This window comes from Schistocerca cancellata, chromosome 1 (assembly GCF_023864275.1).
Source record: "Schistocerca cancellata isolate TAMUIC-IGC-003103 chromosome 1, iqSchCanc2.1, whole genome shotgun sequence".
Classification (NCBI taxonomy): Eukaryota; Metazoa; Arthropoda; class Insecta; order Orthoptera; family Acrididae; genus Schistocerca; species Schistocerca cancellata.
The window spans coordinates 423,944,203-423,965,471 of record NC_064626.1 but is presented as its reverse complement, the minus strand read 5'-3'; positions in this window follow the sequence as shown (position 1 = coordinate 423,965,471).

Sequence of the window (21,269 nt, the reverse complement as noted above, 5' to 3'; positions counted from 1 at the left end):
TGATCTGTCTCTTGCGGTTGAATATATGGTCCTGCAGCATCCAAGAAATGTGCTCTGTTTACTTTCCAGACGGCAGCAAAGCCTGATTCATTGCGTCACTTATTGCGTAGCGAAGCTCCATAGGAACATGATTAAATGAAAGAAGAAACCCACACTTTGTCGTTTTGAGTTGTAAATTATTATTTTTCACTTTTGTTTGTCGGCACCAACTGTTAATATATTAAAAAGAGAACCGACTGTACCACTTTGATTAATAATATCAGGCGCTTTACAAATACAATTGTTTCACAATCTTTAACAAGGCTGTAAGCAGTAACTGTAAGTACACAAACAATCGGTTGCCAATTTTTATTTATTTTTAAACTTGACCCATGTTTCGATACCACTAAGTCTATCTTCTTCGTTGTTTTTATTTTCTGTATAGGAACTGACTGGACAAAAGCAGTAATCACACCAATCTTTAAACATGGAAACAGAAAAGATTGTAACAGCTACAGAGGTATCTCTTTAATCAGCGTTGTGGGTAAAATCTTCTCAGGTATTGTTGAAAGGAAAGTGTGAGTACTAGTTGAGGACGAATTGGATGAAAATCAGTGTGGGTTTAGGCCTCTTAGAGGTTGTCAGGACCAGATCTTTAGCTTACGGCAAATAATGGAGAATTGTTATGAGTGGAACAGGGAATTGTATCTATGCTTTATAGATCTAGAAAAGGCATATGACCGGGTTCCTAGGAGGAAGTTATTGCCTGTTCTACAAGATTATGGAATAGGAGGCAAACTTTTGCAAGCAATTAAAGGTCTTTACATGGATAGTCAGGCAGCAGTTAGAGTTGACGGTAAATTAAGTTCATGGTTCAGAGTAGTTTCAGGGGTAAGACAAGGCTGCAACCTGTCTCCACTGTTCTTCATATTATTTATGGATCATATGTTGAAAACAATAGACTGGCTGGGTGAGATTAAGATATGTGAACACAAAATAAGCAGTCTTGCATATGCGGATGACTTAGTTGTGATGGCAGATTCGATTGAAAGTTTGCAAAGTAATATTTCAGAGCTAGATCAGAAATGTAAGGACTATGGTATGAAGATTAGCATCTCCAAAACGAAAGTAATGTCAGTGGGAAAGAAATATAAACAGATTGAGTGCCAAATAGGAGGAACAAAGTTAGAACAGGTGGACGGTTTCAAGTACTTAGGATGCATATTCTCACAGGATGGCAACATAGTGAAAGAACTGGAAGCGAGGTGTAGCAAAGCTAATGCAGTGAGCGCTCAGCTACGATCTACTCTCTTCTGCAACAAGGTAGTCAGTACCAAGACTAAGTTATCTGTGCACCATTCAATCTTTCGACCAACTTTGTTGTATAGGAGCGAAAGCTGGGTGGATTCAGGTTACCTTATCAACAAGGTTGAGGTTACGGATATGAAAGTAGCTAGGATGATTGCAGGTACTAGTAGATGGGAACAATGGCAGGAGGGTGTCCACAATGAGGAAATCAAAGAAAAACTGGGAATGAACTCCATAGATGTAGCAGTCAGGGCGAACAAGCTTAGATGGTGGGGTCATGTTACACGCATGGGAGAAGCAAGGTTACCCAAGAGACTCATGGATTCAGCGGTAGAGGGTAGGAGGAGTCGGGGCAGACCGAGGAGAAGGTACCAGGATTCGGTTAAGAATGATTTTGAAGTAATAGGTTTAACATCAGAAGAGGCACCAATGTTAGCACTGAATAGGGGATCATGGAGGAACTGTATAAGGGGGGCTATGCTCCAGACTGAACGCTGAAAGGCATAATCAGTCTTAAATGATGATGATGATGATATAGGAACTGAATCGCTATGTATTCACACCTTGGGAGAAAGATCCTCCTCCTGCAGAGGATACATTTAGCTGCATCGAAACTGGGTGAGTTCTAGAAACAAATAAAAATGACAACCATTTGGTTGTGTACTTCATTAACTGGTAGTTATTATTTGTTACACTGGCGTCTTTCTTCCGCCCTCGAAATTCTACCCCAAATGTTGATTTTATCATCGTTTTTGCACATTTTCCAATGCCATCCTCCTTCGATTCCCTTACCACTACCTTCCGACCCACCATGAGTCTGCGTCACTCCCTTTGGATGCGTCCACCTGCACCGCACGCCGTAATCACGTGAACAGCCCTGGGGGGACAGACAGCAGCAAAGCATGCGACTACCAGTTGATGGTTAGAGGATTGTAATACTCTTCTGGCCATTTTTTTTCTTTACGGTGTCTGTATTGCGTATTAAACCGGAGACCTAGAAACGACGGAGAGGCTTCGTCCCGCCCCCCCGTAGCGCTCAGTGGTTCGCAACCCCACAACACGCCACAGCAGTCTACCCACCCCACCGCTGCCCCACGCCGAACCCAGAGCTACTGTGCGGTTCAGCCCCCAGTGGCCCCCCTCCCGGGAATGTCTCATACCAGACGAGTGTAACCCCAAGTGTTTGCGTGGTGAGTAATCATGGTGTACGCGTACGTGGAGAGAGTGTTTGCACAGCAATCACCGACATAGTGTAACTCAGGCGGAATAAGGGGAACCAACCCTCATTCGCCGAGGTAGATGGAAAACCGTCTTGAAAACCATCCACAGGCTGGCCGGTACACCGAATCTCGACACATTATTAATTTACAGGTAAGGAATTAATCATCTTGAAAGGTGGCTACACTGAATCACAGCGCCAGAGATTGCGCCAAAGATTATTATTCCGCCGCCTCCACTGGGCACTAGTAGTTCAGGGGATGTCGAGGTCAGTTGTTGTTCTGTGAGACGAGAGAGTAGACGCTGTTCGGTTGGTGTAATGTATAGATGGAAGAAGTTGCAATTGTCAGAATATATTTGAGAAAGGAGATGGGCTTTTGATTTATGTTGTTGGAGTAATGGAATATTTTCTTCAATAAATAATGAGGTAAAAAGGTATTACAGTTTCCTTTAATGACAATCCCTCTTGCTCACAGGTACAGTCAACAAAGCATCTGGCTCGTGTTCATTTATTATACTTGTAATTCTGGTTTCTATGTGCAATTATAGTATTTCTGATTTTTCACTTAGTTCATTGTAAATGGTGTTTAAAACATTTTGTCGTATTGAGAAAGAACCGAGCGAGATACATGTACGCTGAGTCACACTACCACACACAGAACAGATACACTTGTGCTTTGTTGTTTCGTAGCTTTTATAGTTGCAGGGGACTTAATTAATCAATTGTGTTAATGGAAATCCCTTGTCATTCTTTATTTTTATTAATCGGTCATTTTTATTAACCAGTCATACAGTTGCTAAAATTATTGCATTTATTCATTAATATTAGTCCTTTTCTTTATAATTAAACCCTCATGCAATCTGTGCAGTGATAAAAGTGTTATGTAACATCTGAGGCCTCCTACGAGACCTTACAAGCTCATCCTTACCACACAGTTCGCCAGAACCTAAATTTTTATTGCTCAGACGCAGACATCTTTTTATGACTAAAAAATTCATGCTTTCAGGAGTGAGCTGCAACTTTGCAAGAGAAAGAATTTATTTTCTTGCATAACAACTTACGTCTGTCATGAAGTTTCTGTCCACTGGGATGAGCAAAGTTGCTCATTCACTTCTTCGCTCCCCACTTCATTCCTCATTCTCAAGTGCAGACTCAACTGTATGGTATGACTCTGCTGCTGCTCTTATAATCCTATCTTTTTTTAACTACTTCCAGCGATAACCTGTTCCACTTTGTTTTGACCGCGCTACGAATAACGCAGAGATACCAGTATTTCTTTAGCCTAATTTTTTTCCTCAGAACTCATTACCTGCGATATTCTTACAGAACTAATACTATTTTTCTTCTATGGTTTGAAGACGTTCTCTACGTCTTCTTGTGGAATCCTCTTCAGTACTGTCGTATCTGCGACAGTACTACCTGAAGGAATCGACAAAGAGTTTAATGTGCAAAACAATATTTTTCCTCTGTTGTTCTAGGTTACCCTTCGTTTTTCGTCTCACTAGAACCGCTGCATTTATGACCATTACTTGCCCAGTGACACATTTTTAATTAACGCATTTGCTTGACGTATATTAGGTAATTAGATACTTAATTACACTAGTCTTCCTTCGTCTGATGTGTCTGATGTGTTTCACACACTGAAATTTAAATTTCTTCTTAATCCTCACTCTTACACACACACACGCTTCACTTTATACTTAAGCTTCCGACAATTTCTCGCTGTTTGTGTAGCGTTACTGCACAAACTTGCAATGCAAAAAGATTAATTCATAAAAAGTAATCGCAAAGAAGTTCTCACTGTGTTAAGTTAGAAAAAATGAACGATTGTCACCTTGCCTGTCTTTCGTTCATTTGGATGAATGTACCTAGTTGCCAGATGTATGACCTTCACCCATGGATACCATTCTTAACAGCCTTGCCAAATTACAGTACAACGATTGTTACACATGTTAAGCATGTGTATTTGTTTCTTGAAGAAGCTGGATAAAATACATTATTAACATTCTCTGTGAATCCCCTGCGTTACTCTAAACAGATACTAAAGTAACTTCTTCAAAGAAGTTTTATTCATTGGCGCCACCCCTACTCCCACCCCACGAAAAAGTGGTAGATTTCTACCCTCATTATTGTGCCGTCATTAACTAACAAAATCTGATTATTCGTATCCAGTTTTCCGTACAGATTTCAAAGTATGTAAAGTTCTTTATTATTATGAAAGCATGAGCGGTCTTGATATTGTACCTTGGTGATGGATAAAGACAATAATACCAAGTTCATTAACTTCCATAGGGCAAAACCACTTTAAGAGCATGTAGTGATAATAGCGTACTGTGAACGTCGCCAACTGCAAACCGAAACTGTTACGTGACTTCAGTATAACGCTGTTTGTTTAGATTTTGAGCTGAGACTGAAATTCTAATACTGCCCTTAATTGACCTGCTGCCACACATTTATTTATTACTAGCTTAGCACCTGTTGCTTTGCTCGCGTACATTGTATGGTCCGCATAGATTTTTTTTTAATCGAATTTTCATGTTATTCACAAATTGCAGCCTCTTCTGAACATTTCAAGCTAATTAATGCCATAGAAGTATCGTTTTTTCCGAATCTGCTTCTGACTAAACAGCTACTGTGGTAGCTGGAATCAAAGGCTTTTGTTTATCATGACTTTTACGTTCTTGTGGTGATATTTCCATAAAAACTTTCGCCCATGAACACAAATTTCTTTGTAACCGAGGAGCGGGATCCCATTTTCCATAGATATATCTTCAAAAAAGTTTTACTTTACGAAATATTTTCTTAAAAAGTTTTCATCCCCTATCTTATTCCCTTACGGGTGAAATTTGCAAAAGCAGTAAACATGCGTTTCCCGATTTCGAACAGAGAAGCCAAATACAATTTTCGTAGAGTTGGTTTTGAAAATGCTCTCACAATGAAACATTTCATTCAACTTTTCGTCCGCTGTTTCATTCTCTTAGGGAGCTGAGTTTCCAAAAACAGTGAAACATACATTTTTTACTTCTAATGATAAAGTCAAATTCTAGTTTTCTCAGACATAGCTTTAAAAATAATGTCGCAATTCTTCAATAACAATTATTTACTTCGGAGAAAAAGCTTTCACCCTCTGTTTTACCCCTATAACGGTTGAATTTCCAAAAAATTCTGAAACACATGGTTTTTTTTATATCTCTGACTGAGAAATTAAGTACCAACTTCCGTAGTTCTAGCTTCAAAATTGCTTTAATAGTGACACTTTTCAGTACAGTACAAAATCAAGACACTCCGCAAATTCCAAGTTTCTATCCTTAGTGGTTTGGGCTGGGCAATGATGAACCAGTGAGAGAGTCAATCAGTAGGGACATTGCCCTTTATATACAGACATTAAGGGCGATGTTAAGCGATTGATGCTATTATGGATGCAAACTGAAATACGTCAAACGAGGGAAAGTTACTTCTTGCAAGTAGACAGCTACCACGAAGGTCTAAGTTCATTTGTCGTACCGTAAAGAGATGCTTTGTGTGTTGATTAATATCCTTACATATTGTGATGTTGATATTTGAGGGCTAATTTATGTGATGATATGCCCTGTAATGTATACAGACAAGTGCTAGATGGATTCCATTGTGTAAAGATATACAGCCAGCCAGTCAGTCTGTTGAATGTACACACACCTCCAGCAATTTTCATTTGCAGATAAGCTTAGTATACAACAGCCATTACCTCCAGATCAGTGTGTTCATATTAAAGCACTCACATCATGGACCTGTGCTGCTATTACTTACGTCATGGAGAAAGAATATGTACGATTAATTACTAAGTTCCAAAAAACTGTACGGAGATTAAACCTATGCCACCAGAAACGAAAAACAACTTCGTCCCTAAAAGTACGCTGGTGTCCAAAACTAAAGCAACAACCGGAATTTTGGCAAGGTTGCGTTTATTTTGCCACAAAACAGTATAAACAGGTTACAGTAAAGAAAAAATAATGTAAAGAATACAGAACGTAAACAATTGCAACATTCATAACTGCAGACCAAAATGCTCTTCGTTTTTTGCAACTGAAAAGATGTGTACGTAAGTTCCGACTACTGGTTAATATGCTCAGTATGGGGTTTGACCATCTCTGGCAGCAATACAGGCCTGACAACAACGTGGCATGCGGTGAATGAGAACATCAATTTCTTGTTCAGTCAATCCCATTCTTTCTGTAGAGCTGCTCACAAGTTTGGAGAGTGGTTGGTGCATCCCGTCTCTCTAGTGCATCCATGACATTCTCAGTGTGATTCAAATCGGGAGAGTGAGCAGGCCACACCCTGCGTCCTGTATCTTCCACTTTCAAGGAAACATCAACCACGCGTGTTCTGTGAGGTCTGGCATTATTGACCAGCATTACGAAGTCTGAGCCCACAGCACCTCGCAACAACCGCATATGCTTTCCCAAGATCTTGTCACGATACCTGACGGCAGTTAAACCTGCCGATTCACCCGTACAATTTTATGACGATTTGTTCGAGTGGTCAACATAATCCCTACCTATAGCATTAGTGATCGTCCTCGAGATCGGTGTCTTTCCACAATGTTTGGGTCTGTAAATCGTGTTCCTCGTTCCCTCCAGATGCGAATCCGCCGAGAATCAGTCTCCAGACCAAATTGGGACTCATTTGTGAAAAGAACTCGGCGCACTGTTCGATCGTCTAAGTGGCATTCTGACGACTCCACTCCAGACGTTTCCTTCTGTGAAGGCAGCAGGCCTCCGACAATAAAGGCCACTCTGCCGAAGCCTTCTGTACACCGTTTGCCTCGATAAAACACATCCAGTGAATGCTGCGAGGTTAGATGCCAGCTGCCGTGCTGTATTCAGGCGGTACCGTAGTGCCCTTACAGCCAAATAATGGCCCTCTCTTTCTGATGTCACACGTGGTCGGCCCTGCCCTGGACTCTGGGATACAGTTTCGGTCTCTATAACTGTCGCCACATCCGAGAAACAACAGAAAGGTTCATATTAAGTCATCGGGTCACGTCAGTTTGCGACTGCCCTGCTTCATTCTTCCTATGGCCCTCCGACGAAGGGAGTCTGGTAGGCGTCTTCTCTGTGCAATACTGCACCATCTGTGAGTTTTTTCACACAGTTTGTGGATGTGGAAGTACCCGGCAACCACCAACCCGTTTGACAGGTGCCCTGACGTCATCGTTGGCTTAGTTGTCCGTTGACCGGAGGGCCACCTTCCGTGCAGAACACGATCGTACAGACATCTACTGACAATTTGTATCATTATATCGTGAATTAGAAACAGAACGGGGAATACAGTGTTTGGTAAATCAATCGTTTGCGAATGTCATAGCCCCAAGGTCTTTGTATCTACGGGATGTACTAGGAAGCCACTTCGAAGTGCCGCCGCAGCATATTTGCTTAAAACACAGACGCGAGAATGTGACAGGATTAAGTTCGAAACCTAAAATATAGCGGTGCCTGTACCTTATTTTCCTACAGCAAAAATAACTAGTCAACTGAGCTTTGACCAAGCAAGCGACCGCAATATCCTTTCATTTCTCTTCAAATCCTTAAGCCAAGTTCATTTCAGATATAGAAGACAAATTGTTCAGGTTCGTGTGAGACGTGGCTACAAAATTCACGGTGCTTTATCAGCGATGTAAGAACAATGAAAATCTGCAGAGGGCTTACGGACAAACCTTAAGCCGCATCATAATCACGTGACTGTTGGAGTCGGAGTGTTGGCGACAGAAACTCCGTTTTGCATACCTGAATGCTCGTCTCATAGATACTCCTGCTTCATGGTAATCTCAAGTAAAATCCGATAATTGTTTCTGTCTTCCATTACACGCTTGCCAGCGTCAGAGTGCTGTATTTGAAACTTGCCAACAACCATCGCTACGTGACTCCATCAAGGAAGCGGTCTGCAATGCTGCGGCCCTCTCTCCCTCCCCCTCCTCCCTCCCCCACCCGCCCACCTCCCTCCCTCTCTCTCTCTGTCTGCCAATAGAGACGGCTGTCACGTTTAGTCCCACGTGATGCCAGCCAATGGTAATAACAATGGCTGTCAGGTGTCGTCTGGCGTCCCACGTGATGCCAACCAATGGAGACGGCTGACACATGTAGTCGCATGTGATGCCAGCCGGTCGTATAAGGACGCTGCAGGACCGAATGTTGCTCATGAATTGGCATCAATAAACCACATAACATAATTTCAAATGTGGTAGTAATAAATAAGCCCTATGCTATTTAAAGGAGGAGAGATATACATAGAACAACTACATTAAAACAAAAAAGGAATAAGTAGAAAAGAGTCTGCTTACTATCATTTGGTCATCTAGCGCACAGATAGCAAGCAATTCATCTGGAATCCAGAAGGCACATGCTACTATTCTATTACAATATGCAGCATAGTGATAACAAGTTGTGTAATTTGTGATTCGGTACTACACTACCACAACACAGACTACACTACTCTACTCCGTATTAGAACCAAGCTGGATCTCTCATTTGTCTGGATGGTTAGCCCTTGCCACTCTGAGATGCAACTCAGGATTCACAGGGGCTGTGCTGCTTATGCCACTCACGTACAGAGCTTGGTAGATGGCTAAAGGGGTCTCAGGAAGTCCTTCCTGGTCCTTCCCAAGGGTCGTCTCCTCACTGTCTCGAGAAGGTTGTTGTATGTGGGTGTTCTGCCGTGGCGCCTCTCATCATCATGATGTATGGCTTTTTCTTGGTTGTCTGTCAGCCATGTAGGCTTGCAGTTCATACGCTTATGTCTTAGCTGTAAGCGAGTTCAGCTCGTGCCACAGTTCCTCGTCCATTATTATATCACAGACAGTTGCACCTTCAAATCCGTTCCTGTCATCGTCTATAATTTCTTGTCCAACGGCACACTATCAGGCGATGTGATCCGACGTACGGATTGCTATACATTCACAAGTGTCTGTGGTGCACCGTCGTACTTTTAGTAAGTAGCTAGGACACGGACCATGTCCCGACAGCTAATGTATGTCTCCCTTGGTCGGAATGAAGTGTGTCATTCTTGTTCTTCCTTTTATGTTAGGAAGGAACTGGTATGTTCTCCCCCCTGTTTCTGTCCAGCCACAGATTTCTTCCCATTATCTATCAATGCGTGCCTTTATTTCCTTATTTTTTAAGGTTCTTGTGCCCAGTATCTCCTTTATCTTATCATATTCGCACTTTTTCAAACCAATATCGCGCAACTCTCTTTCTTACTACTAGGTCTAAAGGTAGCAAGCCTAATATCACCAGCAGCGCTTCAGACGATGTTCTATACACGCATGTCCGTCGCAGGACTACACTTCTCTGTGCTGGCCGTACAACCGGTGTTGTCCTTACCTTTCTGGGTCTAAGAGCCCAAACGTACGAACTGTAGCCCACAATAGCGAGTAAGATCGTGTTCTGGCACGTTCTTACTGCGCTTGGTGGCAGCTGAAAACTTCTTTGGCCAATCCTTGCTATTGTATTTAGGATTTTAATGCCTCTCCTGCAGAAGATTTCTATATGTGCATAAAATTTTTGCATTTCGTTCATCTTAATGTCAAGGTACGTATGTACGAGAGTAATACCAAAAGTAGGGTCTCCTATTTTTTTATAAGTACATAGACCTGTTCTTTTCTGCAATGGTTTACATCAGTTTACAGCTTCAACATGTAGCTATTTTTAGACATAATAACCATTTCTGTCGATGCATTTTTGTAGAATCTGTGGCAGTTTTTGTATGCCCATGTCATACCAGCTCGCCGCCACGCTGTTCAGAAAATTATGAACCTCTTCTTTCACCTCGTCGTCGGAGCTGAATCGCTTTCCGCCCAAATGTTGTTTTAACCTAGGGAACAGGCGATAGTCACAGGACGCCAAGTCAGGACTACAGGGTGGGTGGATAATTATGTTCCACTGAAACTGTTGCAGGAGGGCAACGGTTTGCCGAACGATGTGTGGGCGAGCGTTGTCATAGAGAATGTGTACGCCCTTGTTCAACATTCCTAACAATCCTCTTCCCCGGTTCTGAATAGCCCTTTTGAGTTTTTTCAGAGTCTCACGGTACCTGTCAGCGTTAATTGTGGTCCCAGTGGGTACAAAGCCGACCAACAATACCCCTTTCCGATCCCAAAAAACGGTTGTCATGACTTTGCCGGCAGACTATGTTTGTTTTAATTTCCGCGGCATTGGCGAAGAAGGATGCCGCCACTGGCGAGATTATTGCTTGGTCTCAGGTGTAAAGTGGTACGCCCAGGTTTCCTCACCCGTGACAGTTGACTCCAGAAAGTTGTCCTGTTCGGCTGCAAGGCGGTAAAGAAATGCGCGGGAAGCATCAACTCGTTGGCGCATGTGGTCCTCAGTCAGCATGCGTGGCACCCATCATGCGCACACCTTCCGGTAGTTCAGTGCTTCCGTTAAAATTCTGTGAGCCGTGCTTCGGGAAACCACAGGAACCAACGTGCAGAGATCATCCAGGGTGATCCGCCGATCTTCACGCATGCTTTGCTCAACCTTCAACACTGTCCCCTCAGAACTTGACTGTCTCCCGCTCCTCTGTTCGTCGTGAATTTCGGTCCGACCAGCTGCAAACTCTCTACACTACTTGTTGTTGTTGTGGTCTTCAGTCCTGAGACTGGTTTGATGCAGCTCTCCATGCTACTCTATCCTGTGCAAGCTTCTTCATCTCCCAGTACCTACTGCAACCTACATCCTTCTGAATCTGTTTAGTGTATTCGTCTCTTGGTCTCCCTCTACACCACCTACGAACATTTTTGACAACTATGCATGACTCACCATACACTTACGTCAATTGGCGATTGATTTCAATCGGCGCAGTGCCCTTCGCGTTCTGAAACCGAACAACTGCGCACCTGGCGGTAACATCCAACGGGAGCTTCATTCTCAACGGCTGCGAAGCCAAGACTGAGCGCCTCAGTGCGGCGTGCGCATGTTTACACACAGAGCCTGAAGCACTCTTCATAACAGTGTGACCAACTGCCACACAAGCAGAGTTCTATACTTACAAAATAGGAGACCATGATTTTGGGATTATCATTGTACTTATTTTTTTTTCCTTACTTCACACGCTGGCATTTATTCTGATTGTATGTTACAAAGAAAAACACTATGAAGAACGAGAAATCCCACAGACTGTTTTGTGCACTGCTATTGTTAGTTCGTTGTCTATGCACCAGTTGCTTAATCTTTCAAGAACTACCCTACTGTTTTCCTCTAATGTAGTCCTTGTGTCAGCAGATAATCTAATTAACTGGTCATCTGCGTAGGCGATACAGCCTCTAGTGATTGTTACACACTAAAGCTGGTTCAGTAACGGCTTTATGCCACCATCCGAGAACTGTGGACCACATACGGAGCCTTGTGGGCACCGTTTGGTGATGTCTTTCACAATTTTCTTTCCAGGACATTATAACTGCACCTGCCTGTCGATGCAATAATCTCGCAGACTGTTGTGGAGACACGTTGTGCAATGCATCTGCTTCAGTCTTTTGAACAGGGCAGGCCAGCACATATCATCAAACGCCCCAGCAATATCGATCATTATACCTATAACATACTTTTCGTCTGAGGTTATCACAATATTCATTGAGTGATTTATGACATCCTCGTGGATTTCTATTTCCTGAAACCGTGTGCAGGGGGCTCATACCGACTAACTGTCTGTGGTCCCTCAGGAGGCGGCACAGAAGCTTTTCATGTACTTTGGCTAGATCACTTACCAAGCAAATCGACCTCGAAGATTTCAGTTCTTTTGAGTCTTCCCCTTCTTTTAGTACAACGATATTCGAGATTTTTCAGATTCTGGATGCCCAACCCTGCAAAAGATATTCGTTCAGTAACACTGTGTAAGAAATGTATATTTCTGTTGTCAAACCACAATTTATGAAAAATGTTTATATTTTATTAATAGAATTAAGTAGGAATAATTAATATTTGTCATGTTGGAAATAATTGTGGTAGCAGGGAATGTCTGCACCGAAGTATTGTTGGCAAGAGAGACCGCAAATTGATATAATTTTAAAAAGGGCCGGAGAGACCGCGTATGGATACATTTTAAGAAAAGAGCGGGAAAGACCGCGCATTGATACATTCTGTAATGGTAGCAGGGTTTGTCTGCACCAGAAAGCATTGTTGGCAGAGACCGCACTTTGGCGTTCGCGGGAAGTCAGTAGTAAGCGAGATGTGAAGCGAGTTGGTAGCAGGTCTGAAGCGAGAGGTTAAGAGGAGCAGTGTGCCTGCCAGCCACCAGCTATGATTTACAAGAGATTATGAACGGATGTACAGAGACATCAACTAACTATTACCATAAGAGGAACTAATATTGTTGAATTATTTTCTTTGCGAAACTAATGACTACTGAAGGTATGTTTGCGCAATGCTGGTTGTAAGATTATTGTAAAAAGTAAGTCCCATTTGAACGTTTGTAAAATCATTTCATTACCAACAGTAAATATTTGAAGCGTTTTCAGAATATAATTAATTTTTGCCAGCAATGTTGCATTACTGATTATAATCCATCCCAAAAACCATCAACGTAAAACTTAGCAAAAATTTTATTGTTGTCAAGAAAAAGTGTAATATGAATTACGTAACTTCAGTCAAATTAATTAAAGAATAACGTCAGCTTTGGTAATAAATACAGCCACTTATTATGACAGCCCACCAGCAGCTAATAGAGTATAGTAAACCAGAGTAAGTATATTCATGTCGCAGTTCGATGTAGCAGTCAGATGGCTATCCAGTAACAGTGAAAAAGGTAAGGAACAGCTTTGGGTTACTGCAGATAACGACTGAGGGCCACGAGGACGACACATTCTATGTTCGTCGAAATAATCAGAAAATCACTTTTAATAAGCAGCAATTAAATTTGTATGCGAAGATTGAGAAAGAGAATAAATGTCAGAGGGTAGATTTCATTTGTTATTATTAAGCAAGAGATAGAAATCCTAAGGAAAGATTTCATAGGTTATTGTAGAAGGGAAGGTTGCGTAAAAAAAAGACATATAGAAGAGACGGGAAGGTTTCAACTGTTACATGTGGCACAATTTGGTCGACCAGCTGTTGCAACACTTCTTTCAGTATTCTATCAGGTCCTGGTGCTTTCTTCTTCTTTAACTTCATTATTGCCTATCTCACTTCCTCCTGGGGCTAAGGAATCACGACAATTTTATTCACATTCTGCTCTAGTAATTCAGAGAGAGAGTAATCATGGGGAGTAACAAATTTGTGGCCGAGTTAAGGATTTCACGCTAGGTGGGAAGCAGCCTACTACCTTGGATGGTGACTGCAGGACCATTCATGTGGAGATATCTCCATTGGTGCCGCACGGAAGCGTGAAGCGTCTAACTTTTTCAGTATTTTATAATAAAGCGCTACCTGAAAAAAGCTCCACAAAAGCCTTTTAGATCTGGTTAACATTTCAAAGTGATACAAAGATCGTGCAACTCGGTTTCAATGATGAGAAAAGTAATATAGCACGCTTCACAAAATGCAGTTAAGAAGTATCTTATGAGTAAAACGTCGGTGAGTCAGATTTGGAATGAGTTGATAGCGCACCGAGCGAGGTGGCGCAGTGGTTAGGACATAGGACTCGCTCTTGGGACGACGACGGCTCAAATCCGCGGCTGATTATCCCGATTTCGATTATCCGTGATTTCCCTTAATCGAACCAGGCAAATTGCGGCGTAGCATCTTTGAAAGGGCACGTCCGATTTCCATCCCCATCGTTGCAGCATCTGAACTTGTCCTTCATTTCTAATGACGTCGGCTAAGATGGGACGTTAAACTCTAATCCTTCCTTCCAGATGACTTATGTCGGAATTACATCGAATTTGGAACTAGAACATACAGTAAATATCTGGAAGTGACTATTTTGAAGGATATTTAAGTAGAATGATAGCATTGGTTCAGTCATAGGTAAGGCAGGTGGTGGCAGATTTGGAGTCATAGGCAGGATACCAGGAATATGCAATCCCACCTGCAGAGGAGAGTCCATAAAAATAACTTCTGCGTCTCATCTCATAATACCATGTAGGACCCTTTCGAAATAGGATTAATAGGAGGGTATTGAACATACACTATCTGATCAACAGCATCCGGACACCTCTGTGTAGCCCGGAATTGACTGCTAGAAGTCGCGAGAGTTGGATCCGCACGTGTAAATGCAGTCAGTAAGGAAGCATAACACCAGAATGGGTTGGTCAGGAAACCTCAGTGACTTCGAAGGTGGTAGAGATGGGTCGTTCGCGAACTAACGGGTCAAAAGGAACAGTTCACCAAGATGAACGGAACGAACGAAGAACGAATTCTAAGGAACGGTCTTTCATAGTTCACTTCCGTCGCGGTTTTCTACTTATAGTTCCCAGGAACGGGAAACGTTCGGTATCGTTGCCGAACGGCACGTCGGCCGGTTTCGTTTCAGCCTGTCTCGGTCTCGGGCTTGCTCGGCCGGCCTCGTCCTTCTTTGCGTAGCCACTCGTCGCAGTTCCACTGCTGACTGCTCATAGTTAGTTCAGTATCGAGTTGTTGTTCGTTTCGTTCACTCCGCACGTCCATTTTAGATCTGTTTCAAACCTTTTTTTATCTCTGAATAGGCTACGAAAAGAACCAGAAGTTCAGAGTCCACGACCGGTAAATAAAAATGTATTTTATAATTACGTAAATTACATAAAAATTACGTGGTATGTAATACATACATCTTTTCAGGTAACAAACGGCGTATCAGCTTACTTCACTATTTCGATAAACAGCAGAAGAAATACTTGTGAAAAGGCAACATTTTTTGTTATTATACGTGCAAAGGACGTGGGCACTGCACACACGAGTAGCCATTTTCCGTCTGTTTTTGATCCAAGGTAAAACAGCACGTTCATTGTTATGGAAGACAGATCGACTTACAACCGAATGAAGCCCGCGCTTCGTAGTCGAGTGTATGGTGTCACATTTTGTGAAGAGAATATGATAACTCCCACAATATTATTTCAGTGGTACAGTGTGGCGCACGAAAAATCGGCCCCTTGTACTAGACTGCTCATTGTCGCTTACCAATCGTCATCTATTGTTTCGAAGTTGTTTGCATTAGCTTATTTGTTATTTCTTCACTGCCTAATTACTATATGTATAGCTATTCTGCTCGTAGCGGTCAACAAATCGTGCGTAATTGGTGAGCAGTTTGTACTCGGGGCCAGTTTTTCGTGCGCCAGCTTATATTATTTCACTGCGATCAGCCACATAACGGCACAGTTGGCTAAACGAGATGTTTTGCAGAATCACGAAACTTACAAATATGTGAGAATTCTGTTACGAATAAAAACTCTTTACTCCAGGGGGGAGGCAAGTGCCCCCTCTTGGCGCCTTCCATCTTCAGTCACCTATGCTACTAATTTTCAATTTTTCATAAGAACCATATACCAAGCACAATAGCAGTGAGCAAGTAAAAATGAGCGGTTCCCAAAAAAAGAGCGATCACCAGTGAACTAGAGATGGGGGATCCGCTCCTGAACTGATTCATAGAGTTGAATCTTTAAAGGAGTGAACAATCAATGATTCAGAAAAAAAGAACGGTAGCTCCAGACGTTTCCCACAGCAGAGAGAGAGAGAGAGAGAGAGAGAGAGAGAGAGAGAGAGATGGAGCATATCAGCGGGGCCTCTGCCCTGCTTCTACCTTGGCTGCCTGCATTGTGCAGTGCCCCATTGGATTTTGTGTTTCACATATGCCGTGCCATCTCTGTGGTTCCTCTGCCGCGTGCAGTGTCTGGCGCTGCTTAACTTAGCAACGCACTCTGTCGGCGATCGTTTCAGTCGCACGTCCTGCCCTCTGGACAGTTGATGCGAGCAACAGGACAGAGAGCCTCCTAGCGGAGAACATAAGAACTACTTGCAACAACCTGCTCGCAAGAGAACGGACGATTTGTCTCAGAGCGGGTGACGGGTGGCCGTTCACCGCTCCCCCCACCCTCGGAACTCGCCCACTCAACGCTCACCCCACCGTTCTCGACTCTAGCCAGAGCGTTGAGCAAAGCGACTCAGGTGTCACTCTGGTCTCTGCGGTCTTAGCTCACGCAGTAATACAGCTAGCGGCTCGACCTGCTTGACTCAGCGCCTCTGCATCGGAGTTTGTCTCTACTGGATATTGTTCTTCGTAGTAATACCGCTATGTATATTACATTATTATGTTATGTATACATAATTTGTTTTTATTTTATTTTTATTTGTTTAAACTGATCAGATTAGGTCCCTGACGACTCCTCTTAGTATAGAATTTTTATTATGGACACTCGAATTTACGCTGTAATTACGAGCAAACCGATAAACGTATCGCAAAATGTGATACACCAATATTTTCCTTGTTTTATTCTGCGTAAGGCTATATGCAGCACTTTAGTCTTACAGTCAAATTATATATATATATATATATATATATATATATATATATATATATATATATTCTTATTCTGGTTCGGATTTTGCGATTTTAGGCGTCTTCGGAAGGAAACGTTCACTTTAAAAATATATGGCTTGCGATGTATTTGTACGAGGTTAATGAAATTTCAATACATTGTAGCCAAATATATTGTTAATGTAAATCTCAAGTTACAACATTTTCCGATCACCCAAAAAACCACGATAGTGCAAAATAAATCAATAATCAAAAACTTTGTCATATCGTGGAAATTTCAATAAACAATACAAAATTCTTACTCATTATCTGTGTTACTTCAAAATAGGATCAACTAAGATCAAAATACATGTATAGTACTGGAATAAACCAAGTTTAAAGGGCAATGTGCCTTCCATTTATTTTCTATTGTGAATGAGTGGTGAGTCATGAAAAAGAGCTAGTTCATTTCAGGGAGTGAACAGTTCTGATCCGATCTCTGAAAAGAACAGTTTTGCCCATCTCTACAGTGAACTAGTTCCCAAGGATGAACGACTTTGCCCATCTCTAAAAGGTGGGCTATACATTTGTTGTCACCTGAATAACAGATCTATCAGGCACTTTTCGACCCTTCTAAAGCTGCTGAGGTCGTCTGTTGGTGGTGCGACCGCGAAGTGAAAGCAGAACCACGGCTAAACAAAGACGAGGCAGACATCACGTACTGACGGGCAGAGACCGGAGAGCATCGCGAAGGGTAGTTGTAAGAACTGTCATGGAATCACCGAAGAAATCATACGTGAGTTCTAAAGTGCTTCCAGTAATGCAGCTGGCACGACGACTATGGGTAGGGATCTCAAAAGAATGTTAGAGCAGTTCCTCATAAACCACAGCTTTCTGTCCTCAGTGCTAAGAGGTATACGAGGTGCTGTAAAACACGGTGTGCGGACATTTGCCACGCCGGACATTTGCCACGATTTTACCTGCTCCGAAGGGTTGGGTCCCTTGTATGCCCCCCCTCCTCCTCATCGCTGTCGCGCAGTAAAGGTACTTACTGAGCCTTTCCGCTGGTTTACTTAACATAGGACCAGAATCTCTTTGGATTTTCCGCTAAATTTCTAAAGAGACTTTCGTTGTGGAAACTATTAAATGCATCTCGCATTGAAATCTGCACCAGATTTCGAGCCTCAGTAAAACTTCGCCAATCTTGGAGATTTTGCGTTCGCCTAAATTATACGTGCCTTTTCCGGTGCTCCTGCATCAGCTTTCTGTCGTGTTTTGTATACCATGAGGGATCAGTTCCGTTTCGTATTAATTTATTTGGTATGTATCTCTCGAGTGCTGTTGATACTCTTTGAACTTAAGCCATATATGGTCGTCACTTACATAGTTTGGAAGGATTGGAGATTGTCTCTTAGAAAGACGTCAACCGAATTTTTAGCTGCTTTTATAAATAGATATATTTCGCGTTTAGTTTTGGTGAATTTCTTTGTTAGGGAATTGAGCCTCGCTCGACTGTGTGTTCACTAATCTCTGTATCCGTCGTGATGCTCAGGATTATTTGGAGCTAAGAGATCAAGTGTGTTTCCATAACCATTTATAACTTGAATGATATCGTGAACTAATTGTTCAAAATAATTTTAGAAAAAGCATTGAGAACAATTATGGAAGTTGTTTTCTGTCTACAGTAGGGTCTGAAAATGTATTTTTGTCAACATACGGAAGGTAAATTGAAGTCACTGCCAACTATCATTGTATGAGTAGCGTACCTATTTGTGATGAGACTCAAGTTTTCTTTGAACTGTTCAGCAACTGTTTTATCTGAGACCAGGGTTCGGTAAAAGGAGCCGGTTATTAATTTATTCCGGTTGTCGAATATAATCTCTGCCCATACTAAGTCACAGGAACTTTCTGCTTCAATGTCGCGTCTCAGCTGAAACACACATTACATTATTTTTCCTTAAGTTGTGCTTCTTGTTTCTATTGTAGTGCAGATCATTACAATTACGGCTTTTCCCTCCAAAACATAGGATGTTTTATCTGTGACCCTTTAAATACCAGAGCCAAACAATGTAGAACAACAACGTACGTTACAAAATGGTTCAAATAGCTCTTAGCACTATGGGACTTAACTTCTGAGGTCATCAGTCCCCTAGAACTTAGAACTACTTAAACCTAACTAACCTAAGGACATCACACACATTCATGCCCGAGGCAGGATTCGTACCTGCGACCGTAGTGGTCGCGCGGTTCCAGATTGAAGCGCCTAGAACCGCTCGGCCACTCCGGCCGGCAACGTACGTTACAAACATACCATTCTGTATTATTTCATTTCATTTTTTCGAACATTTTAAAATTGTACGTCGGATTTAGATGACATGTTAATCATAGATGTTCTTATGTCCATTTAGTGAACGTATTTTCAGTCATGTTTTGAACATTGTCCCGCAACACTTCATTAACTAATGTTTCGCCGCAAGGGATATCGGAGTTTAGAGAGTAAATTAATATGGAGTATGTCGTTCTTCTTTTCAAACAATCACATTTACATTTCTTCTTTCGTTGTTGTCTTTTGGGCGTGCAGTTGTAGTAATTAAAGTAGGTACAAATGCAGTGATAAAAAAGAAATGATCAGCGTACACTCGCATTCTCTTTACATCGTTCCTTTCTTGTTGCTCCCCTGCCGATGGACTGTTTCTATCGCAATCAGTAAGCGTGAAAGGTTCAAAATGGTTCAAATGGCTCTGAGCACTATGGGACTTAACATCTGTGGTCATCAGTCCCCTAGAACTTAGAACTACTTAAACCTAACTAACCTAAGGACATCACACACATCCATGCCCGAGGCAGGATTCGAACCTGCGACCGTAGCAGTCCCGCGGTTCCGGACTGAGCGCCTAGAACCGCTAGACCACCGCGGCCGGCAAGCGTGAAAGGAAGCAACCGTACAGACAGAGGGATCTATATTTATACTTGGCAGAACTAATTACATACTGACATAATCGTCGGTATTGTTTTCGTTTCCCAAAAGTTATAAATATTTCGATTTCGGAAAAGAAGTTCTGTATTTCGCCACGATGTCGAAGAAGAAAGTCCCTTACGTACTGGTTGTGTCGAGTAAGATGTGGAGACAGAGGTTTGAAAGCGGACAGAAGTAGGACGAGGAAGGGCGTTTGTTGTGGACTGGCAAGACAGCCAATCCACTATGACAGGAAGTCGAAAGGCACGCGTTTAAGCTCACGCAGGCTGGCGTGAGGTCTGGAACAGGACAAGGAATTGAGACTAGCCAAAAAACGTACGTAGCTTCTGGAATACTTAACTTTAATCCATAATTGGTGAACATCGCTCTTGACGGTACATGTTTTACAGCATCAATAGTAACTGGTAACGGCGCCTTGCTAGGTCGTAGCAAATGACGTAGCTGAAGGCTATGCGCAAATGAGAGCGTAATTTGTCAGTGAACCATCGCTAGCAAAGTCGGCTGTACAACTGGGGGGAGTGCTAGGAAGTCTCTCTAGACCTGCCGTGTGGCGGCGCTCGGTCTGCCATCACTGATAGTGGTGACACGCGGGTCCGACGTATACTAACGGACAGCGGCCGATTTAAAGGCTACCACCTAGCAAGTGTGGTGTCTGGCGGTGACAGCACAGCGTCCGTTACCTGAGGGGTCGCTACTCAAGCTACCTGGCGAAGGGGCAAGTGTGGCAAATGTCCGGCGTGGCAAATGTCCGGCATGGCAAATGTCCGGCATTCGTAAAAAACGACGGCACTGGACAGTGAACGACTAGAAACGAGTGATTTAGAGTGATAAATCACGCTGTACCCTTCCGCAGGCCAGTGGAAGGCTTTGGGTCTGGCGACTGTCTGGAGGACGTTACCCGCCACCATGCGTAGTCCCAACAGTGAAGTACGGAGTCGGTGATGTTTATTGTGTTTTCGTGGTTAGGGCGTGGTGCCCTTACTGCGCTTAGGAATCCGCTAAATACGGGAGAATATGGATACGTTTTGCAGCATCTTAGAAGAAAAATTCGGAGACAACAATGTAACATATCATAAAGCGTAACGTTCGAGGCAGTAGTCTGTTGCCGGCCGCGGTGGTCTAGCGGTTCTGGCGCTGTAGTCCGGAACCGCGGGACTGCTACGGTCGCAGGTTCGAATCCTGCCTCGGGCATGGGTGTGTGTGATGTCCTTAGGTTAGTTAGGTTTAAGTAGTTCTAAGTTCTAGGGGACTTATGACCTAAGATGTTGAGTCCCATAGTGCTCAGAGCCGTTTGAACCATTTGAACCATTTGCAGTAGTCTGTTGAAAATAACATTCCTAAAATGGATTGACCTGACCAGAGTCCCGACTTGAATCCGATCGGACACCT